General features: G+C 49.1%; 1 pseudogene; it reads right to left on the reverse strand.

The window, feature by feature from the left end:
- Positions 1 to 5,153: 5,153 nt before the first annotated feature.
- The window catches only part of LOC123191345 (uncharacterized), a 44,120-nt pseudogene continuing 28,100 nt past the window's right edge, over positions 5,154 to 21,173 (reverse strand).

The following is a 21,173-nucleotide window of genomic DNA, read 5'->3' on the forward strand; positions in this document are numbered from 1 at the left end:
GTCAAAAATTTCAAAAAACCACCACTTCCTCGGCAAGTGAGTAACAAAAACCACTAAACGGGCTGTGAGCCGCGACTAACAGAGAATCTGACATATCGGGCCCACCTGTCGGAGCCACGTGGCAAAGGGCAAACGGCAAAGCGGAAACGGCCGTTAGGACCCCGCTAGTTAAGCCCAGCGCGCCGGCCCTGGTGCTCCCATTCCCCTCCCTCTCTTCTCTGTTGCGCGCGCAACCATGGCTCCCTCCGGCGATGTCGAGGGTGGAGACGACGGCGGCTCCAGATCCGGACGGAGTCGCGGGCGGGACCTGCTTGGGGTCGACTATGACTCCTCCTCCTCAGAGGACAGCCCATTATCTCCGTGGCGCGGGCAGAGGGCGGGTGCGGCGGCTGTGGGGGCGGCGGTGGCGCCGCCGCCTGCTGCTCCATTTGGATCCAGATCCATTCAAGATGAAGGCGCGGGAGACCAACCCGATGAGGAAGAGCCGCCATCTTCTGGGCGTGCAGGCAAGGCTTCCGCTGCGGCGCGGTCGCCGTCTGATGCAGCAGTCGTCCCTACTAACACCGGCGACGACACGTACGTCCTCTATCTGAAGCTCCTTCTGCCTCTGAATTTTCGTTTTTGAGGTTTAGGTCGATCTATGGTTCTGTATTGCCTCTGAATTTAGTCCTGACTAGGGTTTGAGTACAGATTAGAAGCTACAACTATCTTGCTTGTTAGGATTGCAGTGTACTTGTGTTGTACAAATTTAGGTAATTACACTATTAGGATTACATTCCAGTTGTACTGTGTGTTGTTCAAATTTATGTTATAGTAACTTGTACATTTTAATTGGTATTGTAGGTCGAGCTATGAGCAGTGGGACGTGCATATTGATTTTGAAGGGATTAAATACATCAGGACAAAGTTCTTTAAGAAAGACATAAGATATTACAATCTTATGTATGTGCTGCTTGACAATGGGTATAGTTTTTCAGACTGCCTATATTACATGAGATGTGGTGGAATAGGATTGGATGGTTTTAAACTGCTTGACAGCCAGATTAAGGTGGATGAAATGCTTAGGCAATACCAGGACATCAGGAGGATAACATTGTCAGTTACTAAGGGCAAGAGGGAGTAGGCAATTGTTTTGTCTCCAGCAAAGAAGGGAAAGAGAAAGGCAGCAGAACCAATTCAAATATCTGATGAAGAATATAGCAGTGATCCTGATATAGTGTTTGCAGTCAGTGAAAATGGTGTGGCCCATAAGGAATTTGGTGATTATGTTGGTTCAAGTTCAGGCAGAGGCACAGATGAAAATTTGTTCCTGGCCACACAACAGAGTGTAAATTTCCAGCCCATCCAAACTATGCCACCTCCTGACATGGCCAATTATGCAGACATGGATGACATGGATTTGGATTCAGAAACTGAGGAGGAAAATAGCTCAAATGAAGATAGTGCAGACCTGCAGACAACTGTAGCAGATATGAAGAAGGCAGCACTGCACTTTGAGGTGACACAGAACCAGAGGACATCTATGATGTTCCTGAGGATCAGGAAGAGGAAGAGCACAGTGAACAAGCTCCAAATGTAGCTGAAGAAGAACATTTCAATGAAGATGGAGTATTGCAGCAGCCTGTGCTTAAGATTGGAAAGAGAGTAGGCCCAACAACAAGAACACACTCTTCAGCCAATGATCCAATTGAGCCTGACTGGTTTCCCTCAGGTGATGAGGATGATAATCTTGGTTTTTTGGACTCAGAAGATGATGATGGAATTGAGCCTATGTCTTTTATTATTCCCTCAGGAAGGAAAACAAGAGCAGAGAAGGCAAAGCCAAGAAAATGGTATGATGAAAGCAGACTCAATCCAGAACAGCAATTTTGTTTGAAGCTATGTTTCAAAGATGTGTACCAATTTAGGAGTGCTCTACTTAACTTTCACATCAAGCAGCTGAGGTCTTTCAGATATCACAGGAACTGCAAAGACAGGGTCATTGCTTGGTGTGACCACAAGGACAAAGGATGTCCTTTTTATATTGTTGCTTCTCAGATCAAGAATGAGCAAACATTTTGTGTAAAGAAGTTCAGAGCAGAACATACTTGCCCAACTAGTGACAAACATAGTAAAGTGAGCTCAAAGTGGCTAGGAAGCAGTATCTTAGAGACAATCAGATCAGACCCAAACACAACTGTGCCAGCATTGGTGGACAAGGCAAAGAGGAAATTTGGAATTGAAGTTCCAAAGATGATGGCATGGAGAGCTAAGAAGGTAGCAAAGGAAATTGTACTAGGGGATCATAAGAAGCAGTACCATAGGTTGTCTGATTACATTGAAACAGTTAAATTATGCAATCCAGGATCTAGATGCATTGTCACAACTGTCACTCCTAAAAGCACAAATGAAAACCCACATCCAGGTCCTAGATTCCATGGTCTTTTCTTTTGTCTCAATGCACCTAGGGAGGGTTTTCTAAATGGATGTAGGCCTTTCATTGGTTTGGATGGATGCTTCATAAAGCTTACAACTGGAGCACAAATCCTAGCAGCTACTGGCAGGGATGCCAACAACAACATGTATCCCGTTGCTTTTGGAATTGTAGGAGTGGAGGACACACCCAGTTGGAGCTGGTTTCTCACCCAACTTAAGTATGCTCTGGGAGGCACAGAAGAGGGGAAGTTTGGCAAATACACCATCATGTCAGATAGGCAGAAGGTCAGTGATCTATGTTCTCTTTGAAACCTACATATTATCTTTTGTGCCTTAAGTATGCTCTAATTGTTTACTAGTTAGTGGAACTTAGTTACTCTCTTTTCTGCCTTAAGATTGAACCTAGTTACTTTACTTTTTGTTGAAATCAGGGCCTGCTTAATGCTGTCAATGCTGTATTTCCAAACTGCCCACACAGATTTTGTTTAAGGCACATTTATGCAAATTTTCAAAGAGCTGGATTTAGAGGTGAAGATCTGAAAAAATGCATGGACAGTGCTAGCTATTCCTACACAAAGCATGCTTTTGATGTAGCCATGGCCAATTTGAAGAATGAGTGTGAGGATGCATGGAGGTGGTTATCTGGTATTCCAGTACACACATGGGCTAGGCATGAAATGGACACAAATTGCAAAACAGACCTGGTGGTTAATAACATAAGTGAGGTCTTCAATAAATATATCTTGGATGTTAGAAACAAACCAATAGTGACAATGATTAATGGAATCAAAGACAAGTTGCTAGTCAGGTTTGATGGAAAAAGAGAAAATGCAGCAGCTTCTAGATGGGAAATAGCTCCAACATATGCAGAGCAGCTGGAGGTGAGCAAGAAGTTTCAAAGAGATTGCAAAGCAATTAGGGCAGGGCCTAACCTGTGGCAAGTGAGCAGTGGGCCAAAGACCTATGCTGTGAACCTTGAGGAGCACACTTGTGGATGCAGGAAGTGGGACATGTCAGGTTTGCCATGCAACCATGCTTGTAGTGCAATTTACAAGGCCAAGATGCAACCTGAGGATTTTGTAAGTCCTTTCTTGAGGAAAGAAATGTATTTGGAGGCATACAAACCAATAGTGTATCCAGTTCCTGGAGAAGATGCTTGGGTCAAGTCAGGAAAACCAGATATTGAGCCTCCTGTATTCCACAAAGAGGACCAGAGTGGAAGAAAAGAAGAAAAGAGGAAGAAGGGAAGGTTTGAAGTGCCTAAACCAAAAGATACCTCTAGGATGGCTACAATCAGATGTGGCAACTGTAGGTTAATGGGCCACAGGTTTACTAATTGTGGACAACCTTTGAGGCCTGATCTGCAGCTGAGGAAAAATAGAAGCATGGTACATATTTTTTCATCATTGTATCTGATTTTGCTTATGTGGATTTTAATTTCTGTTTGTTTTATAAAACTACAGGAAAAGAGGAGGCAAAAGGCAGAATCCTACACTCCACCTGATGCTACTGCTGCTCCTATGGCACCAAGAGCTGCTCCTAGGGCACCAAGAGCTGCTCCTAGGGCACCAAGGGCTGCTTTCTCAGCACCAAGGCCAGCAGCTAGGCCTCCATGTGGAGAAGGGACTTCTTCTGCTGCTGGTACTTCTACATCTACATCAACTATTGGTGCTACTGCTGCTAAAAAACAGAGGTCAGTGAGAGGTGGAAGAGTTGGTGGAGCATCAAATGCTGCAACAGGTTCAAGGAAGAAACCTCAGAAATATGCAAGACTCAAGAGCTACTTCACAGCAAGTGGAAATGTGTGAACTTTGATATCTGCCAGTGCTTGAATGTGTGATGATTTGAGTCCTTTGAACATGTGTTTCAATTTGAGTCATGTGAACCTGTGTAATTTGAGTCATCTGAACCTATGTGGTATTTATGTCATGTGAACCTCTGTTATGTGTGATCAAGCCTTCATGCTGTTGTGGAGTTATGTTGATCTAGCAGAATTATTGTGGGCTTTTGGTGAAGCCTAAATGCTGTTATTGTACTAGAAATATTGTTGGTTTTGAGTGCAGCCTAAATGTTGTAATTGTAGCAAGATTATCGTTGGTTTTGAGTGCATAAATGTTGTTAGTGTAGCAGGATTACTGTGGGTTTTGGTCAAGCCTAAATGTTGTTAGTGCACTAGAATAGGGGTCATCGAACCCTCGACAACAACCTAAACTACCCTACCCTAAATTTGGGGTCATCGAACCCTCGACGACAACCAAAACTACCTTACCCAACAATAGGGGTCATCGAACCCTCGACGACAACCTAAACTACCCTACCCTAAATTTGGGGTCATCGAACCCTCGACGACAACCAAAACTACCTTACCCTAGATTAGGGGTCATCGAACCCTCGATGACAACCTAAACTACCTTACCCAACAATAGGGGTCATCGAACCCTCGACGACAACCTAAACTACCTACTCCCTAAACAAAAACAACCCAAACCACCTACTACCTAAACAAAAAACAAGCAAAACCACCTACTCCCTAAACAATAACTGGTACTTCTAATTAATCCAGCAACACAAATTTATAGCATTATCCAGCAACACAAATTAATCCAGCAACACAAAATAATAGCATTATCCAGCAACACAAATTAATCCAGCTTAAATTCAGTACAAATGTCTTGCACTTTTAGTGCCACAAATAGCAGATATAGTACTCTAGCAGATACAACTACAATAACATTGAATCATTCATCAACTATCTCTTTGATCTTCCTGATCTTCCCCTTGGTGGCCTCCTTCTCTTTGAACAGATCACCTATAGTGTACTCCAGGTGCCTTTTCTCTTGCTTCCACTTCTCCTTCTCCTCCAACAGCATGGCCCTCTCCTGCTTGATCTTGTCCATCTCCTGCACAAGCTTCACCTTCTCTTCCTTCTCTTGGTCTCTCTCTTTCTCTGCTTTGGCCCTCAGCACTTGATGAATGTTAGTGTCTGATTTGTCAGCCAAGTTCTTTCTCTCGATCTGTTCCTTCAGGTCACTAATAACCAACCTTGCATTGCCTAACTGGGTAATTGCATCCTCCTTGTCAGCCACCATTTTGGCAAAGTCAACTTTAAAAAACCTCAGGTCATTTTCCATCTTCCTCTTCTCTTCCATTATCTTCACTACTTCTTCAGCATTAAGAATATTCTGCCTCAACCTATTGGTCAACTCCTCCTCATGCATAGTCCAGATGGTATTTAAAACTTGCTTCAATTGGACTGGCCACTCTGGGTCAATCCAGTCCACAAAGTTGCACTTGGGTACATCCTATAAATGTATGAACAAAGGAAATATAATTAAACCAATTTCTAAAAACATTAGTGATAAAAATAAAAAACAACAATCCATTCATTATCCATGTTTCTAGTACTGCATTGCCTACTCCTGGATAGCAAATATAGAGCTAAAATGATTTACAAACATAATGGCCATTGGAAACTGCCTAATCTCAGACTTAATGTACAAAAGTACTCCAATGCCTACTGCTATTGTATCAAGATTTATGGCCAGAGATATATACTTTAAGAACTAATTGAACTGGTCAGAAAATCACCTTTTTTCCACACCCCAGGAACCTCCTGCCACTGTCAGTCCATTCAAAGGCAACAAACTTCTCACAGGGCGCACGATGCTCACAACGTGCAGGATGATTCAAAGCAATGCCGCTCCATTCCGTGCACTCCATTTTTGCAGGTACCTAGGCAGAGGGAAATGGAAGTCAATTGCTATCGGGAATAAATTCCCCTTTCTCCCTAACCCTAACCCTAGATGCACATGAGTAGAATCTTACCCGGCTCACATCGTCAGAGGAAGAGTCGGAACAGTCGGAAGGCTCAGACCAAGAAACCATGTCTCCCCTCCCGTCAGCGGTGCGAAGCTGCTCGCGACGGCGGCAGCGGCGGCGGCGGGAGGTGCGACGCGAGAAAGGAAGAAGCAGAGCAGAGAAGAGAGCGGTTGGGGAAGAATGCCCTAACGTGCGCGCGCTGGGCTTAACTAGCGGGGTCCTAACGGCCGTTTCCGCTTTGCCGTTTGCCCTTTGCCACGTGGCTCCGACAGGTGGGCCCGATATGTCAGATTCTCGGTTAGTCGCGGCTCACAGCCCGTTTAGTGGTTTTTGTTACTCACTTGCCGAGGAAGTGGTGGTTTTTTGAAATTTTTGACAAAAGTGGTGGTTTTGCAGTATACTTGCCACAAATGTGGTGGTTTTCAGCAATTTACTCAACAACGAAGCCCAGTACATCTCAGTCAAAAGATAGCGCGCGGAGGGCCAGCACACACGCTGCCTCAGCAACAAAACACGTGCGCGCGCACACACACACCCAAACTGCTGAAAATATAAAGAAGTCACGGAGCTCAAGCTAGTTTAACTAGTAGAACATTTCATATATATCAGGATTTTCTCTGCACACAACCCATTGTTAGTTGTGCCTTTTTTGTTTGAGAAAAGTATACTTTTCGTCTCTCAACTCTTCCGGAAGTATAAAAATGGTCCCTCAACTGTAAAACCAGCAAAACTTAGTCCCTCAACTTTTAAAACCGGATAATTTTAGTCCCTCATACCACTTTGACGGTGATTTTGTGTGGGACCCTCCTGTCAGTTTGTGAAGAAAAACATTAGAGCGATACACCACCTGTCAGTCCTATTAGTGGTTGGAAGAAAAAAAAATAAGCTAAACGCTAAAATAAGCAGCAGTGGGATTTTTCGAATGATCTACGTCACGCTGGGAGCTCCCGTCCACAAGCCAGCTAAGCCCAGAGCGATTTGTGTTCAGCAGATAAACTGAAGTTTTTTATACGTACTAGCATGTATCACATATTCACGTTACCTGATGGGCTTGCAATATGCGTGCGCCGTCCGCGTGCCGCGATCTGCCGTCAACTACAGCGTCTCGAACTCGTCGTGGACGAGCACCGCGACCTGGACGTTGTGCGCGACTAGGCCCGCATGTCAGCGTTGCTCTTCTACTGGATGCTGCACAAGGGCAACTACATGACAGATGGCGCAAGGAACAAATTCAATAATGCTAAACATACAAAGAGTTACACGTAATTACACACTGACTAGGATTATTTCTTTCTAACTAACCACTCCCACCTCACCTGATTTTCATGGGGGTGGGCCTCTTCTCCTCTTAACCTCCAATCACAACCCACCTGTTTGTAAAATCCATGTAAACTTATATATGTGTAGCATTACTCGAATAAATCCTATAGGTATCCATGTCAACGCAGTACCTCAGTGTTTGAGATTTGTTGGTTAGCTTGAGTGTGCAACTGACGCGACGTCTGGAGTTCGAACCGCCTCTGTTCTTTTTATATCGCAGGTTCTTATTTATTTCCCGTGCCTCAACTCTTTAAATATTTGGTCAAAATCTTGGGCGATGGGTCAAGTTTTGGACAAAACCCATGTTCACGTCAGACAAAACCGTATGAAGCAGTATGAGGGACTAAAGTTATCCGGTTTTAAAAGTTGAGGGACTAAGTTTTACTGGTTTACAGTTGAGGGACCATTTCAATACTTACGAAAGAGTTTAGGGATGAAAAATATACTTTTCCCTTTTTTTTGCTTCTTTCTCTTTTTGCCAAGTAGGGAATATAGCTCCTCTTTCAAAAAGAAAAGTAGGAACAGGGCTCCTCCTCTGTACTTGTCGCCGCGATCAAGGAAGAAACTTAACATGGAGTAACGTATAACACAATTATCACAAAGGAGCGAGCGAGAGTCCCGTGCCGCTCCCGCAAGCGGTCCGGGTGCAACCTAGCTCTTCGCCACCGGCACCCCACACCTCGCCTTTCCCCTCACTCGCCGCCGTCAGGCAAAGACCGTGCGCGCGTTGGCAGTGGCGGGGCCCTTCCCTCCCCACGAGGTGTCTGGGCGGCGCTGGATGGCCGGTCCTGTGGTGGCGTGTGGCTCGGCGGGGCAAGTCGGGCCGACGGCGGCTGGGGGTGGCTGCTAGGGGTGGCGCCGGGGCTCTCTTGCATCGGGCGATGCAGGACAGGCATGGTGCACGGCGCGGCCATGTGCGGGGCGGCGCGCGGATCTAGCGCAGCGCGGGGACGCAGCGAGCTGGCTGTCACGCTCCATCTGTAGATCAAGATTGGATTTGAGGAAAATCGAAACTAGGGTTTGGGGAACGCGAGAGTATTAGCTGTAAAGTATCATAGAGTTCTTCATAGGAATCAAATGCTAGCTATTACAGAGAGGGAGCTGGCTTATATAGCTCAGCTGACAACAGAAGGAATGCGCTACAGTCTGGTAAAGTAATGGTACAGGCGAGCGAAGCGAGCCGTCGGATCTTATCGCTATCTCTCATCATGGCCGTTTGTTAACTGAATCGTGAAGCAGGCCTGACAATACTCCCTCCTGAAAGCGAACTTGTCCCCAAGGAGCTTCAACGATTGAACCAACCGTTCACTGTTTTATTGAAGAAGGCTAGAAATGTTCTCTTGATGAAGTTGGCGTCCTCCCACGAGGCGTCATCAGGAGGTAGATTTTTCCATTGAATGAGCCACTAGACCACTGGTAGATTGTTACGAGGAATCTGCCGCGTTTCAAGCACCAAGCTGGGTTCAGTCTTAATACAGCCATCAGGACTGACCCAAGGAAGATTGGATGGATGCTCGCATTGTTAGGGAGTAAGAGCTTGTAAGCTATGTTTCCCACACGAGCTATCACACGGAAAGGTCCATAGAACTTGCTTTGGAGCTTGATATGAGGGCGGATGTCGAAGGCGTTCAGCCTATAAGGCTACGTTTTGAGATAGACCATATCCCCTTCAGATAGTGTATGCTCCACTCGTTTTTTATCAGCATATTTCTGACTTCTAGATACCGGAGGAATACCTTGTGTGCTATCAAATATCACAACGTAACTGGGTGATTACAAATATGCTCTACAGGTATCTCTGAAGGTGTTTGTTGGGTTCGCATAGATCGAGATTAGGATTTGTCACTCCGAGTATCAGAGAGGTATCTCTGGGCCCTCTCGGTAATACACATCATAAGAAGCCTTGCGAGCAATGTAACTAATGAGTTAGTTGTGGGTTGATGTATTACGGAACGAGTAAAGAGACTTTTCGGTAACGAGATTGAACTAGGTATGAAGATACCTGCGATTGAACCTCGGGCAAGTAACATACCGATGACAAAGGGAATAACGTATGTTGTCATTACGGTACGACCGATAAAGATCTTCGTAGAATATGTGGGAACCAATATGAGCATCTAGGTTCCGCTGTTGGTTATTGACCGCAGAGGTGTCTCGGTCATGTCTATATAGTTCTCGAACCCGTAGGGTCCGCACGGTTAACGTTCGATGACGATTTTGTATTATATGAGTTATGTGATTTGGTGACCGAAAGTTGTTCGGAGTCCTGGATGAGATCACAGACATGACGAGGAGTCTCGAAATGGTCGAGAGGTAAAGAATCATATATAGGACGATGATATTCAGACACCGGAAGTGTTCTGGGGGTACCGGGTACATATCGGGTCACCGGAAGGGGTTCCGGGCACCCCCCGGCAACTATATGGGCCTCATGGGTCAAGAGGTGAAACGCAGCAGCCAGCAGGGGCTGCCGCACCCCCCATATGGGCCACACCTTAGGAGGAAGGAAAGGGGGAAGAGAGAAGGAAGGGGAGGGATTCGGCCTCCCCCATCCTTCCCTCCTCCCTCCTCTTTCCTTCCCCATCCGGTGGATATGGTGTTGGGGAACTTAGTAATTCAAAAAATTCCTACGATGATGCAAGATCTATCTAGGAGAAGCATAGCAACGAGACGGGAGAGTGTGTCCACGTACCCATGTAGACCTAAAGCGGAAGCGTTTAGTAACGCGGTTGATGTAGTCAAACGTCTTCACGATCCAACCGATCCAAGTACCGAACGTACGGCACCTCCGTGTTCAGCACACGTTCAGCACGATGACGTCCCTCGAGCTCTTGATCCAGTAGAGGGTCGAGGGAGAGTTCCGTTAGTATGACGGCGTGGCGACGGTGATGATGAAGTTACCGGCGCAGGGCTTCGCCTAAGCACTACGACGATATGACCGAGGTGTTATACTATGGAGGGGGGAACCGTACATGGCTAAGAGATTATCTGTTGTCCTTTGGGGTGCCCCTTGGCCACGTACATAAAGAAGGAGAGGGAGGAGGCCGGCGGCCATGAGGGGGCGCGCCAAGGGAGAGTTCAACTAGGATTCCCAATCCTAGTTGGACTCCCTTTCCTATTCCAAGAGGGGGAAGGAGGGAAGGAAAGGGAGAGGAAGAGGAAAGAGGGGGCCGCGCCCCCTCCCTCTACTCCAACTCAGGCTGCTCTTGGGGGGGGGGGGCACGCTGAGGGAGTCCTGGACTATGGGTTCCTCGGGCGTCCGGCCTGTTATCTACTGGGTCGGACTGATGGGCTATGAAGACATAAAGACCGAAGATTGTACCCTTGTCCGGATTGGAGTCTACTTGGCGTGGAAGGCAAGCTAGGCGATCGATTATGAAGATTTCCTCCTATGTAACCGACCCCATGTAACCCTAGATCTCTCCGGTGCCTATATAAACCGGAGAGCATAGTCCGGATAGGAGATACTCATTACCATATTCATAGGCTAGGCTTTTAGGGTTTAGCTATTACGATCTCGTGGTAGATCAACTCTTGTAATACTCATATTCATCAAGATCAATCAAGCAGGAAGTAGGGTATTACCTCCATAGAGAGGGCCCGAACCTGGGTAAACATTGTGTCCCCCGTCTCCTGTTACCATGAGTCCTAGGAGCACAGTTCGGGCCCCCTACCCGAGATCCGCCGGTTTTGACACCGACATTGGTGCTTTCATTGAGAGTTCCACTGTGCCATCGACGAAAGGTTTGATGGCCCCTTCAATCGTCAGTAATGATGTGGTCCAGGGAGAAACCTTCCTCCCCGGACATATCTTCGTATTCAGCGGCTTCGTACTGCGGGCCAACTCGCTCGGCCATCTGGAGCAGGTCGATAGCTACGCCCCTGGCCATCAGGTCAGATTTGGAAGCTTGAACTATGTCGCGGATATCCGTGGAGACTTGATCTTCGATGGATTTGAGACCGCGGCGATCGCTCCCCTTCTCTCCGATGAACATGACTTAAATCTGTCATCGGAGCACACCCAGGAGATGGATCCTGTTGCTGCAAGGACCTCAGTACCGAAGTAGATCATCCCCTCCAAGGCCATAAAGTCCGTGGCGTTGGAGCCGCACACGGACTCGACATCCTGCAATGCTTGCGTCAATGGAACTCCGGACTCGTCTCCGGCTACACGTTCCGGATCAAGTGCACATGAGGACACCGAGCTGGATCGGTTATCGATTTTCGAATTTAGCACCGCAGACATCTTCCAGCATTCGCCTTTGGGTGACGTACTAAATTCTTTGAAGAACTTGTCGTTGGAGGATGACTCATAGCCGAACTATGTTCGATTCGAGCTAGAGGCGGACGACGAGGAATTTTGCTTCCCACCCGCCACCCACTTCATAGCCACCGTTGACGACTTAACCGACGTGCTTGACTATGGCTCCGAAGACATCAACGACATGGATGGCGATGCCAACAAGGAGCAAGGCCAAGACCCGCCATTTACTGGATGTTGGACGGCCACCTCTTCGTACGACGTGTACATGGTTGATACACCCAAAGGATCTGGCGACGACAAAGAAGAGCCAGATAAGAACAAACCCTCCGAGATGCAGTCCAAGCGCCGACGCGCCAAACGCCGTTCCAAGCCTCGTCGCTCAAAGGATGGCAACACTAGCACTGGAGAAAATAGTACTCTGGGCGACGCCGAAAACAATGAAGACCCTGTCGGAGCTGCATCCGAACAGGAGGAACATGACAACACGCAAGACAACCCTGATGAACAGGCCATAGAAGATAACTCGGAGGACAATAGTTATCATCCGCCCTCCAAAGAGGAGACAAGCCTCGGCAACGAAGACTTCATCGTGCCGGAGGACCCTTTGGAGAAGGAGCGCTTCAAGCTTCAGCTCATAGCCACTGCAAGGAGCCTGAAAAAGAAACAGCAACAGCTTCAAGCTGAACAAGACCTGCTTGTCGACAGATGGACCGACATCCTGACAACCGAAGAATACGGGCTCAAGCGCCTAGCCAAGAGCTACCCGAAACGCAGACTGCTACCTCAATTCGATGAGGAGGCACCGGAACACATATCTCCCTCGCGTGGTCGAGACAGGGCGGCCGACCGGCCACCCCGCGGTCGGGATAAAGCCGCAACTCAGGCCGAACAGCATCCTGCCCCACCCCCCGCCCCCCCCCCCCCCGCAAAAATAAAGACGAAAGAGTTCGGGGTCACACGTACGACCTTCGGCAGACCCTGGACAGTAGAGCAGGACGCACAAGATCGATCTACGGACCGCGAGGACGTGCCTCGAGGCACGAAGACGGCTACCTATTCGGACGTGACAAATCAAACCACGCCCGGGCCGAATGCCGCAGACGGACTCCATCAGAGCTGCGCCGCAATGCGGCCCGGTATAAAGGCGCCACACACCCTCTCTGCTTCACAGATGAGGTACTGGATCACGAATTCACCGAGGGATTCAAGCCCGTCAATATCGAATCATACGACGGCACAACCGATCCCGCAGTATGGATCAAGGATTTCATTCTCCATATCCACATGGCTCGAGGAGACGACCTCCACGCGATTAAATACCTCCCACTAAAACTCAAAGGGCCAGCTCGCCAGTGGCTTAATAGCCTGCGTGAATATTCTATCAGCAGCTGGGAGGACTTGGAGGAAGCTTTCCTGGACAATTTCCAAGGAACTTATGTCTGGCCACCAGATGCCGATGACTTAAGCCACATAATTCAACAACCTGGAGAATCAGCCAGAAAATTCTGGACTAGGTTCCTAACCAAAAAGAACCAGATCGTTGACTGTCCGGATGCGGAGGCCTTAGCAGCCTTCAAATACAGCATCCGTGACGAATGGCTAGCACGCTACCTCGGCCAAGAAAAGCCGAAGTCCATGGCAGCCCTCACGGCACTCATGACCCACTTTTGCATGGGAGAGGACAGTTGGCTGGCCCGTAGTAACAACATAGCCAGCGAGACAGGCCCCTCTGAGGCCAAGAATAGCACTGGCAAGCTCCGGCGCAATAGGCACAAACACCAAAGCTATGACAACAACACCGATGACACAACAGTCAACGCCGGATTCAGTGGCTCCAAGTCCAGCCAACGGAAGAAGCCCTACAAAAGAAACAATGAAGGACCTTCCAGCCTGGACCGCATACTCGACCGTCCATGCCAAATAGACGGCACCCCAGATAAGCAAGCTAATCATACCAACAGGGATTGTTGGGTTTTTAAGCAGGCTGGCAAGTTAAACTCCGAAAACAAAGAAAAGGGATCACAAAGTGAGGACAAGGACGAAGAGCCCCGGCAGCCGAACACTGGGGGGTAGAAAAAATTTCCCCATCAAGTCAAAAGGGTGAATGAGGGAGTCCTGGATTAGGGGGTGTCCGGATAGCCAGACTATACCTTCAGCCGGACTCTTGGACTATGAAGATACAAGATTGAAGACTTCGTCCCGTGTCCGGATGGGACTTTCCTTGGCGTGGAAGGCAAGCTTGGCGATGCGGATATTCAGATCTCCTACCATTGTAACCGACTTTGTGTAACCCTAACCCTCTCCGGTGTCTATATAAACCGGAGGGTTTTAGTCCATAGGACAACGCAATATACAACAATCATACCATAGGCTAGCTTCTAGGGTTTAGCCTCTTTGATCTCGTGGTAGATCTACTCTTCTACTACCCATATCATCAATATTAATCAAGCTGGACATAGGGTTTTACCTCCATCAAGAGGGCCCGAACCTGGGTAAAACTTCGTGTCCCTTGTCTCCTGTTACCATCCGCCTAGACGCACAGTTCGGGACCCCCTACCCGAGATCTGCCGCTTTTGACACCGACATTGGTGCTTTCATTAAGAGTTCCTCTGTGTTGTCGCTTTTAGGCCCGATGGCTCCTTCGATCATAAACAACGATGCAGTCTAGGGTGAGACTTTTCCCCCCGGACAGATCTTCGTCTTCGGCAGCTTCGCACTGCGGGCCGATTCGCTTGGCCACCTGGAGCAGATTGAAAGCTACGCTCCTGGCCATCAGGTCAGATTTGGAAGTTTAAACTACACGGCTGACATCCGCGGGGACTTGATCTTCGACAGATTCGAGCCACAGCCGAGCGCGCCGCACTGTCTCGATGGGCATGATCTAGCTCTGCTGCCGAACAGTGTCCCGGAGGCCGCACACGCATCGGTTCCGACCCTTAATTTGGAGCCTACTACACCGATCGAGGATGAGTGGTTGAACGCCGCCTCGGGGGCTGCGATCTCAAAGGCGATTGAGCCGAACACCAGCCCTGCACTCCGCAAGACCCGTGACTCCGAGGGGCCGGATTCCTCTCTGGACTCCGAGCCCTCCGCGCCTGCCGATCGAATCTGATTGGGCGCCGATCATGGAGTTCACCGCCGCGGACATCTTTCAGCACTCGCCCTTTGGTCATATTCTGAAGTCACTAAAGTCTCTCTCTTTATCAGTAGAGCCCTGGCCGGACTACGGTCAGCAAGGTTGGGATACGGACAATGAAGAAATTCAAAACCCACCCACCACCCATTTGGTAGCCACCGTCGATAATTTAAACGACGTGCTCAATTTCGACTCCGAAGACATCGACGGAGTGGACGACGATGCAGGAGACGCATATGAACCAACACCTATAGGGCATTGGACAGCCACCTCATCTCATGATGTGTGCATGGTGGATACACCTAAAGGAAGTGACAACGAGGAACTCGGGGAGGCAACGAGGGATCGATGTGTCGAAAGACAATCAAAGCGGCGGCGTAAACACCGCTCTAAGCCCCGCCTTGATACAAACCCAGCCATAGAGCAGGATGAGCCGGCAGACGACGAGCATGCCTTAGAGCAACCGTCAGAATAGGGCAACTTGGATAAACAAACCGAACAACCCGCCCCCGGCGAAAACGGCATTCCGGACGACCTTACTCTGGATAAGCCTACGGAGCAGAAGAACCTCCAAAAAAGGCTCGTTGCAACCGCACGCAGCCTGAAAAAGCAGAAGCGAAAGCTAAAAACTCCGGAAGATGCACTCAGAATCAGATGGAGTAAAGTAATCAATACCGCAGACAAATACGGCGGCAGTCGCCACACTAAAAGCTATCCGAAGCGAAAGCTACTGCCCGAATTCGACGAAGAGGCCTTAGAGCCCTCGCATTCAAAAAGTAAGAAAGCCACCCGGTCGGATAGACAACCCCATGGCCAGCATAAAGCGGCAAGCGGCGCCGCACTTAAGCCGGCATGCGACCCACTCAAGGATTCGCATCAAAAAGATGGCCCAGCCAGGTCCATTTATGGGCCAAGAAAGCAAGCTCTAGTAAGCAATGCAACAAAGCCAGTATCCGAACATCACGACACACCCAAATACAGGGGCGCCGCACACCCCCTATGTTTCACCGATGAGGTCCTGGATTATGAATTTCCAGCGGGATTCAAACCCGTAAACATAGAGGCATACGACCGAATAACAGACCCTGGAGTCTGGATCGAGGATTATATCCTCCACATACATATGGCCAGGAGATGACCTCCACGCCATCAAATACTTACCCCTCAAGCTTAAAGGGCCAGCCCGGCATTGGCTTAAAAGCCTTCCTGAAAACACAATTGGAAGTTGGGAAGAGCTCGAGGACGCTTTCCGAGCAAATTTTCTGGGGACATATGTCCGCCCTCCGGATGCAGACGATCTCAGTCACATAACTCAACAGCCCGGAGAGTCAGCTCGGCAATTCTGGAACAGATTCCTTACTAAAAAGAACTAGATAGTCGACTGTCCGGACGCCGAAGCCCTAGCAGCTTTTAGGCATAACGTTCGAGACGAATGGCTCGCCAGACACCTCGGCCAAGCAAAGCCAAGAACAATGGCCGCATTAACAAGCCTCATGACCCGCTTTTGCGCAGGAGAGGACAGCTGGTTGGCAAGATGTAGCTCCAGCGACCCAAGTACATCCGAAACTAGGGATGGAAACGGAAAACCGCGAAGCAACAAGGATCGTCGCTGGACTAAGGAAAATAGTCCGAACAGCACGGTAGTCAACGCCAGATTCAAAAGCTCACGACAGAATTAGAAAAAGCCGCCCCTCCAGGATAACAGAGATGAGCTATCCAACTAAACAAAATCTTGGACAGGATATGTCAAATACACAGTACTCCCGGGAATCCTGCTAACCACACCCATAGAGATTGTTGGGTCTTCAAACAATCCGGCAGACTCAACGCCGAACACAAGGGGCTCGACACACCAAGCGAAGACGATGACGAACCCCAAAAGCAGAGCACCAGGAAACAAAAGAATTTTCCACAAGAAGTAAAAACAGTAAACTTACTTCACATAACAAAACGTGCGACACCCATAAAGGTACGCGCCATACGGCCTATCCCAAAGGAGTCTCGCCACTCGTTGTCAAAACCAATCATCTTCGATCATCTGGATTATTCTAGAAGTATCAGGAACGCAGGCTGGACTGCCTTGGTACTCGATCCAATAATTGACAGACTCCAGTTTACAAATGCCTTGATGGACGGCGACAGTGGTCTAAACCTGATATATCAGGACACAATCCGCCACACGGGGATAGACCCAACAAGAATTCGCCACAGCAAAACCTCCTTTCAAGGGGTAACGCTAGGTCCGGACACCCATTGCATGGGTTTTCTCCGGCTCGAAGTTATATTCGGCTCCACCGATAACTTCCACCGCGAAAAGCTAACTTTCCACATTGTCCCATTCTCAAGTCGCTATCAAGCACTGCTGGGACGCGAAGCTTTCGCCCTGTTTAACGCAATACTGCATTATGCATCTCTTACGCTTAAGATGCCCGGTCCACGAGGCATCATCTCTTTGAAGGGGAAGCATTGAGTGTGCCTCCCCCGAGCGGATTATTGTGCGGCCGCCTTAACAGCCCCACAATAAAATGGCTTCACCAGCCAAAACATCTAAACATGTCATTAAGACCACGGACACGGCTAGACGAGTCCGACACAAAAATATCATTGATAAAGGCTTATTGGTCGTATACCCCTGCTCTAGGGGCTCCGCACATATAAAATAAGAGACAATAAAGCTCAATTTTACCTATTTCAATTTATACTTTGTTTATTTAATATAACTTCTGTTCGGCACGACCTTTTTTCAACTTAGTTCCTCTCTTTTACAGATGAATATCGTGCTGCGCCCGTCCAGGATACGGCACAACGGAGACACAGGCGCAGACGTGCAGCAGGGACCCGTTCCAAGGATTCTTTTCAGATTAAGACCCTGCGTAAACCTTTTTACTGTCTCTTGTTGATACACATCCCCTGGTTCTCTCTAGTATAACCAAGGAGGAGGCTGGCATCTTGGCATGTGGCCACGTCAGAATTTTTGCGCGTACCTGGACACTAGGGGCTTATATCTAAGGGCGTTGTCTCGCCCGCCCTCATAAAGACCGAATACCTTAGGGAGTGTTCGGTGTCGCGAGTTTGGCCTTATATGCATCAGCTCTGAATCATGTCTTTGGTCAAATGTTGGGTTGCCTGGCTCCTGTGTTCGACTGCCTTACGTTCCGCTCTATCGGCTAAGGCGGCACCAGGAGAACTACTGTGATTGTGCCCCGGTTCGGCCAGGCGAGCACCTCAGTAGAGAAAGCTGAAAACTGACTGTAATGATATAGCGTGAGACCGGTCAACCACTCGATGACTCTCCGAAATCTATAGGATTCCTCCGCATTAACGAAGGGCAGTTTCCCGGCCAGGCACATACGCGCCCCGAATTCGGGCGAGCGCAGTCGCCACCAGGGGCTATCTAAGTAGTACTACTGTCAAGCTCCTATGGCTAAGTGAAAGTGATAAAGCATTATAGTCCGATTGCCTAGTTCGCTGCGCTATCACCTCCTTTGTAGGACCAAGACGTTGGATCAAGTGTGAAAATGTGCCTTTTGCGAACACCCCCGCATTATCTGCGTGGGGGCTGAAGCCGACGACTGCCATCTTTCAGATTTTATATATTTTAAACGTCCGCACAAGAGGTGTTACAATACTTGCAGGCACAAGTATAAAAAGTTCCTAAAATTTATCAAAATACCGTTTTACAATCGCATATGCTCTTCGAACATAGCATCCTTCGAGCACTACGTCTCTATTACATGAGCGCCTTGCAGAACTTCCTGAAAATAGTGCTCGGTAGGTACTCGGCTTCTGTCTGAATCTCGGGATGCAATAGCGGTGGTCTCCATTTCCACCCAGTGTGTCTTGACACGGGCAAGAGCCATACGCGCACCCTCTATGCATGCTGACCTCTTAATTGCATTAATACGCGACACCGCACCAAGGAACTGCTGCACCAAGCTGAAATAACTCTTCGGCTCCGATCTCCCCGACCACAGGTGACTCATGACGCACTTCATGGCAAGTCCGGACAACCTATTCAGTCCGGCCCATTCGGCCAGACGATCGGACACTGACAGTGGACGCTCTGGATTGTGGAACTGCGACCAGAAAAGCTTTTCCACTTCGCGATCTTCTTGATCTTGAAAGTGCTCGGTCGCATCAGCAGCGCTCGCTGCCAAATCCAGATAGGTGTCCGTCGTACTCCACAACCGGTCCAACGGAGCATGCTCAGGATCACAAAACTTCCTCCGCAGTATAAAGGGCTTTCCAGCTACGATCTCTCCAGCCTGACGCAGCTCCTCCTTCGCAGCTCTCATCACAGAGCGAGCATCCTTGGCATCGGCAATGGCCTTCTCTAAGTCCGTCTGTCCCGCCCGGTCTTCTTTTTCAAGAAGCTTGCAACGATCAGCTACACTCTTTAGCTTCACGGCCATCTCGTCCATCTCTTTCTTGCTTCGGCAGTGAGCAGCCTGTTCGGCTCTCAGCTCTTCAAGGGCCTTCTCGGCAGCCACATCACTTTTCCTGGCTTGTTCCTTGGGTCGGGCAAGTTCCGCCCGTAGACTCTCCACGGCGGCCGCACCATCTGCGTCAAGCACACATGTTGTAAGATACTGGCATAAAGCTCCTCTTACCAGGTGCTGCCTGAGGAATTACATACCTTGTGCCTCATCAAGCCGCTCGTTAACAAGCGCGATGTCGGCATCTGCCACGTCAAGTTGCCGCTTTAGCTTGGCAAATTCATCAGTCCGGCTGGATTCCGGAAACTAAGCCACCTACATACAAAGGCGACATTTTAGACCTGGGATTATGATCCTCTGCGCGCCATCACTTTCAACAACGCACAGAGTCTCAGGGGATACTATCTACATAGGGCGCATCTTATTTATGCGCAACTGTCAAAAAGTGTACATTATCTAACGTACCTCAAAACCCGTCAGTAAACTTCTGACGGCCTCGTGCAATCCGCTTTCTGCGGACGAAATCCTTTCAATCACCGTACCCATCAATGCACGGTGCTCCTCTGAGATAGAAGCTCGCCCTAGCAGATTCTTCAGCTCCTCCGGCCGAGCACCAGACGGTGCCGGACTTGTCCTATGGCCTCTTTCGAAGGCCGGGCGCGGAGAACCTTGGGGGGACATATAGCTACCTTCCGCTCGTGCCGGATTCGGAGAAACCCTCCGCGACGACACCTCAGGGTCGCCCGCCTTGCTAGGTGGTACGGCAGGGGGAGGCGCTCCGCTCTCCATCATCTCCGGAAGAAGGTCCCCCGAAGACGAGCTCTGCTGAGAAGGGTCGAGGTCCGAGCTACAAGGTAAAATTTCGGTTAATCTTCTCAGACATATAGCAAGGATTTCTCTCATCTCTCAAAAAGAAAATCTTTCTCTACTAACGGCTCGCTGGAGGGCTGATCCCCTTGAGGGCATAATTCGGTCGAGGTACCCCCGGCGTAGGGCCCTCTGACGAGGATTCCCCCCCTCCGCTTTGAGGCCATGGTCTCCGGGTCTTCAGAGACGGTCCTTTTCTTCCCCTGAGGAGAGGAATTTTCGGTTCCTTCCTTCCGAACAGCCTCCTTCGAGGAGGTCATAGTTTCCTTGTCCCCTCCCTCACTTTCCTCCAAAGGCACAATCTTCAACATCCTGACTAGGACGGGATCCGACCTGGTCTTGGGGAGGGGAGCCGGACACCTGGTCAGCTTTTCTTTCGCTATCCACTCCTGTTTAAAAGGACAGCTCTTTTAGGGGCAAGTTTATGACAAATATACGGATAACGAGTCCGGGCACAAGGCTACTTACTTGAGTATCCGGGTGATTGCAGCTTAGACCTGCGTCCTCGGTCAAATCCGGACACATTGCTTGTGTTCCGAAGAACAGTTTATACATCTCCGCGGGCGTTGCGCCCATAAAATGCTGGAGAGCTCGTTGTCCCTCCGGATTAAACTCCCATAGACGAAGGGAGCGACGTTTGCGTGCAGTGTTCGGCGGATCAGCATGACTTGCGTCACTTTGACCAGGCTGAGACCTCTTTCTAAGAGATCCCTGATGCGGCCCTGCAACAAAGGCACATCCTGGGATGGTCCCCAATCTAGGCCTTTATTGACCCACGACCCTAGCTGCTCTGGGGGACCCGAGCGAAAGGCAGGCGGCGCCACCCACTTGGTGCCCCTGGGGGCGGTGATATAGAACCACTCTCATTGCCATAAGCCGAGCTCCTCTTGAAAAGGGCCCTCGGGCCATGGAGCAT

The sequence above is a fragment of the Triticum aestivum genome, chromosome 2A, assembly GCF_018294505.1.
Source record: "Triticum aestivum cultivar Chinese Spring chromosome 2A, IWGSC CS RefSeq v2.1, whole genome shotgun sequence".
Classification (NCBI taxonomy): domain Eukaryota; kingdom Viridiplantae; phylum Streptophyta; class Magnoliopsida; order Poales; family Poaceae; genus Triticum; species Triticum aestivum.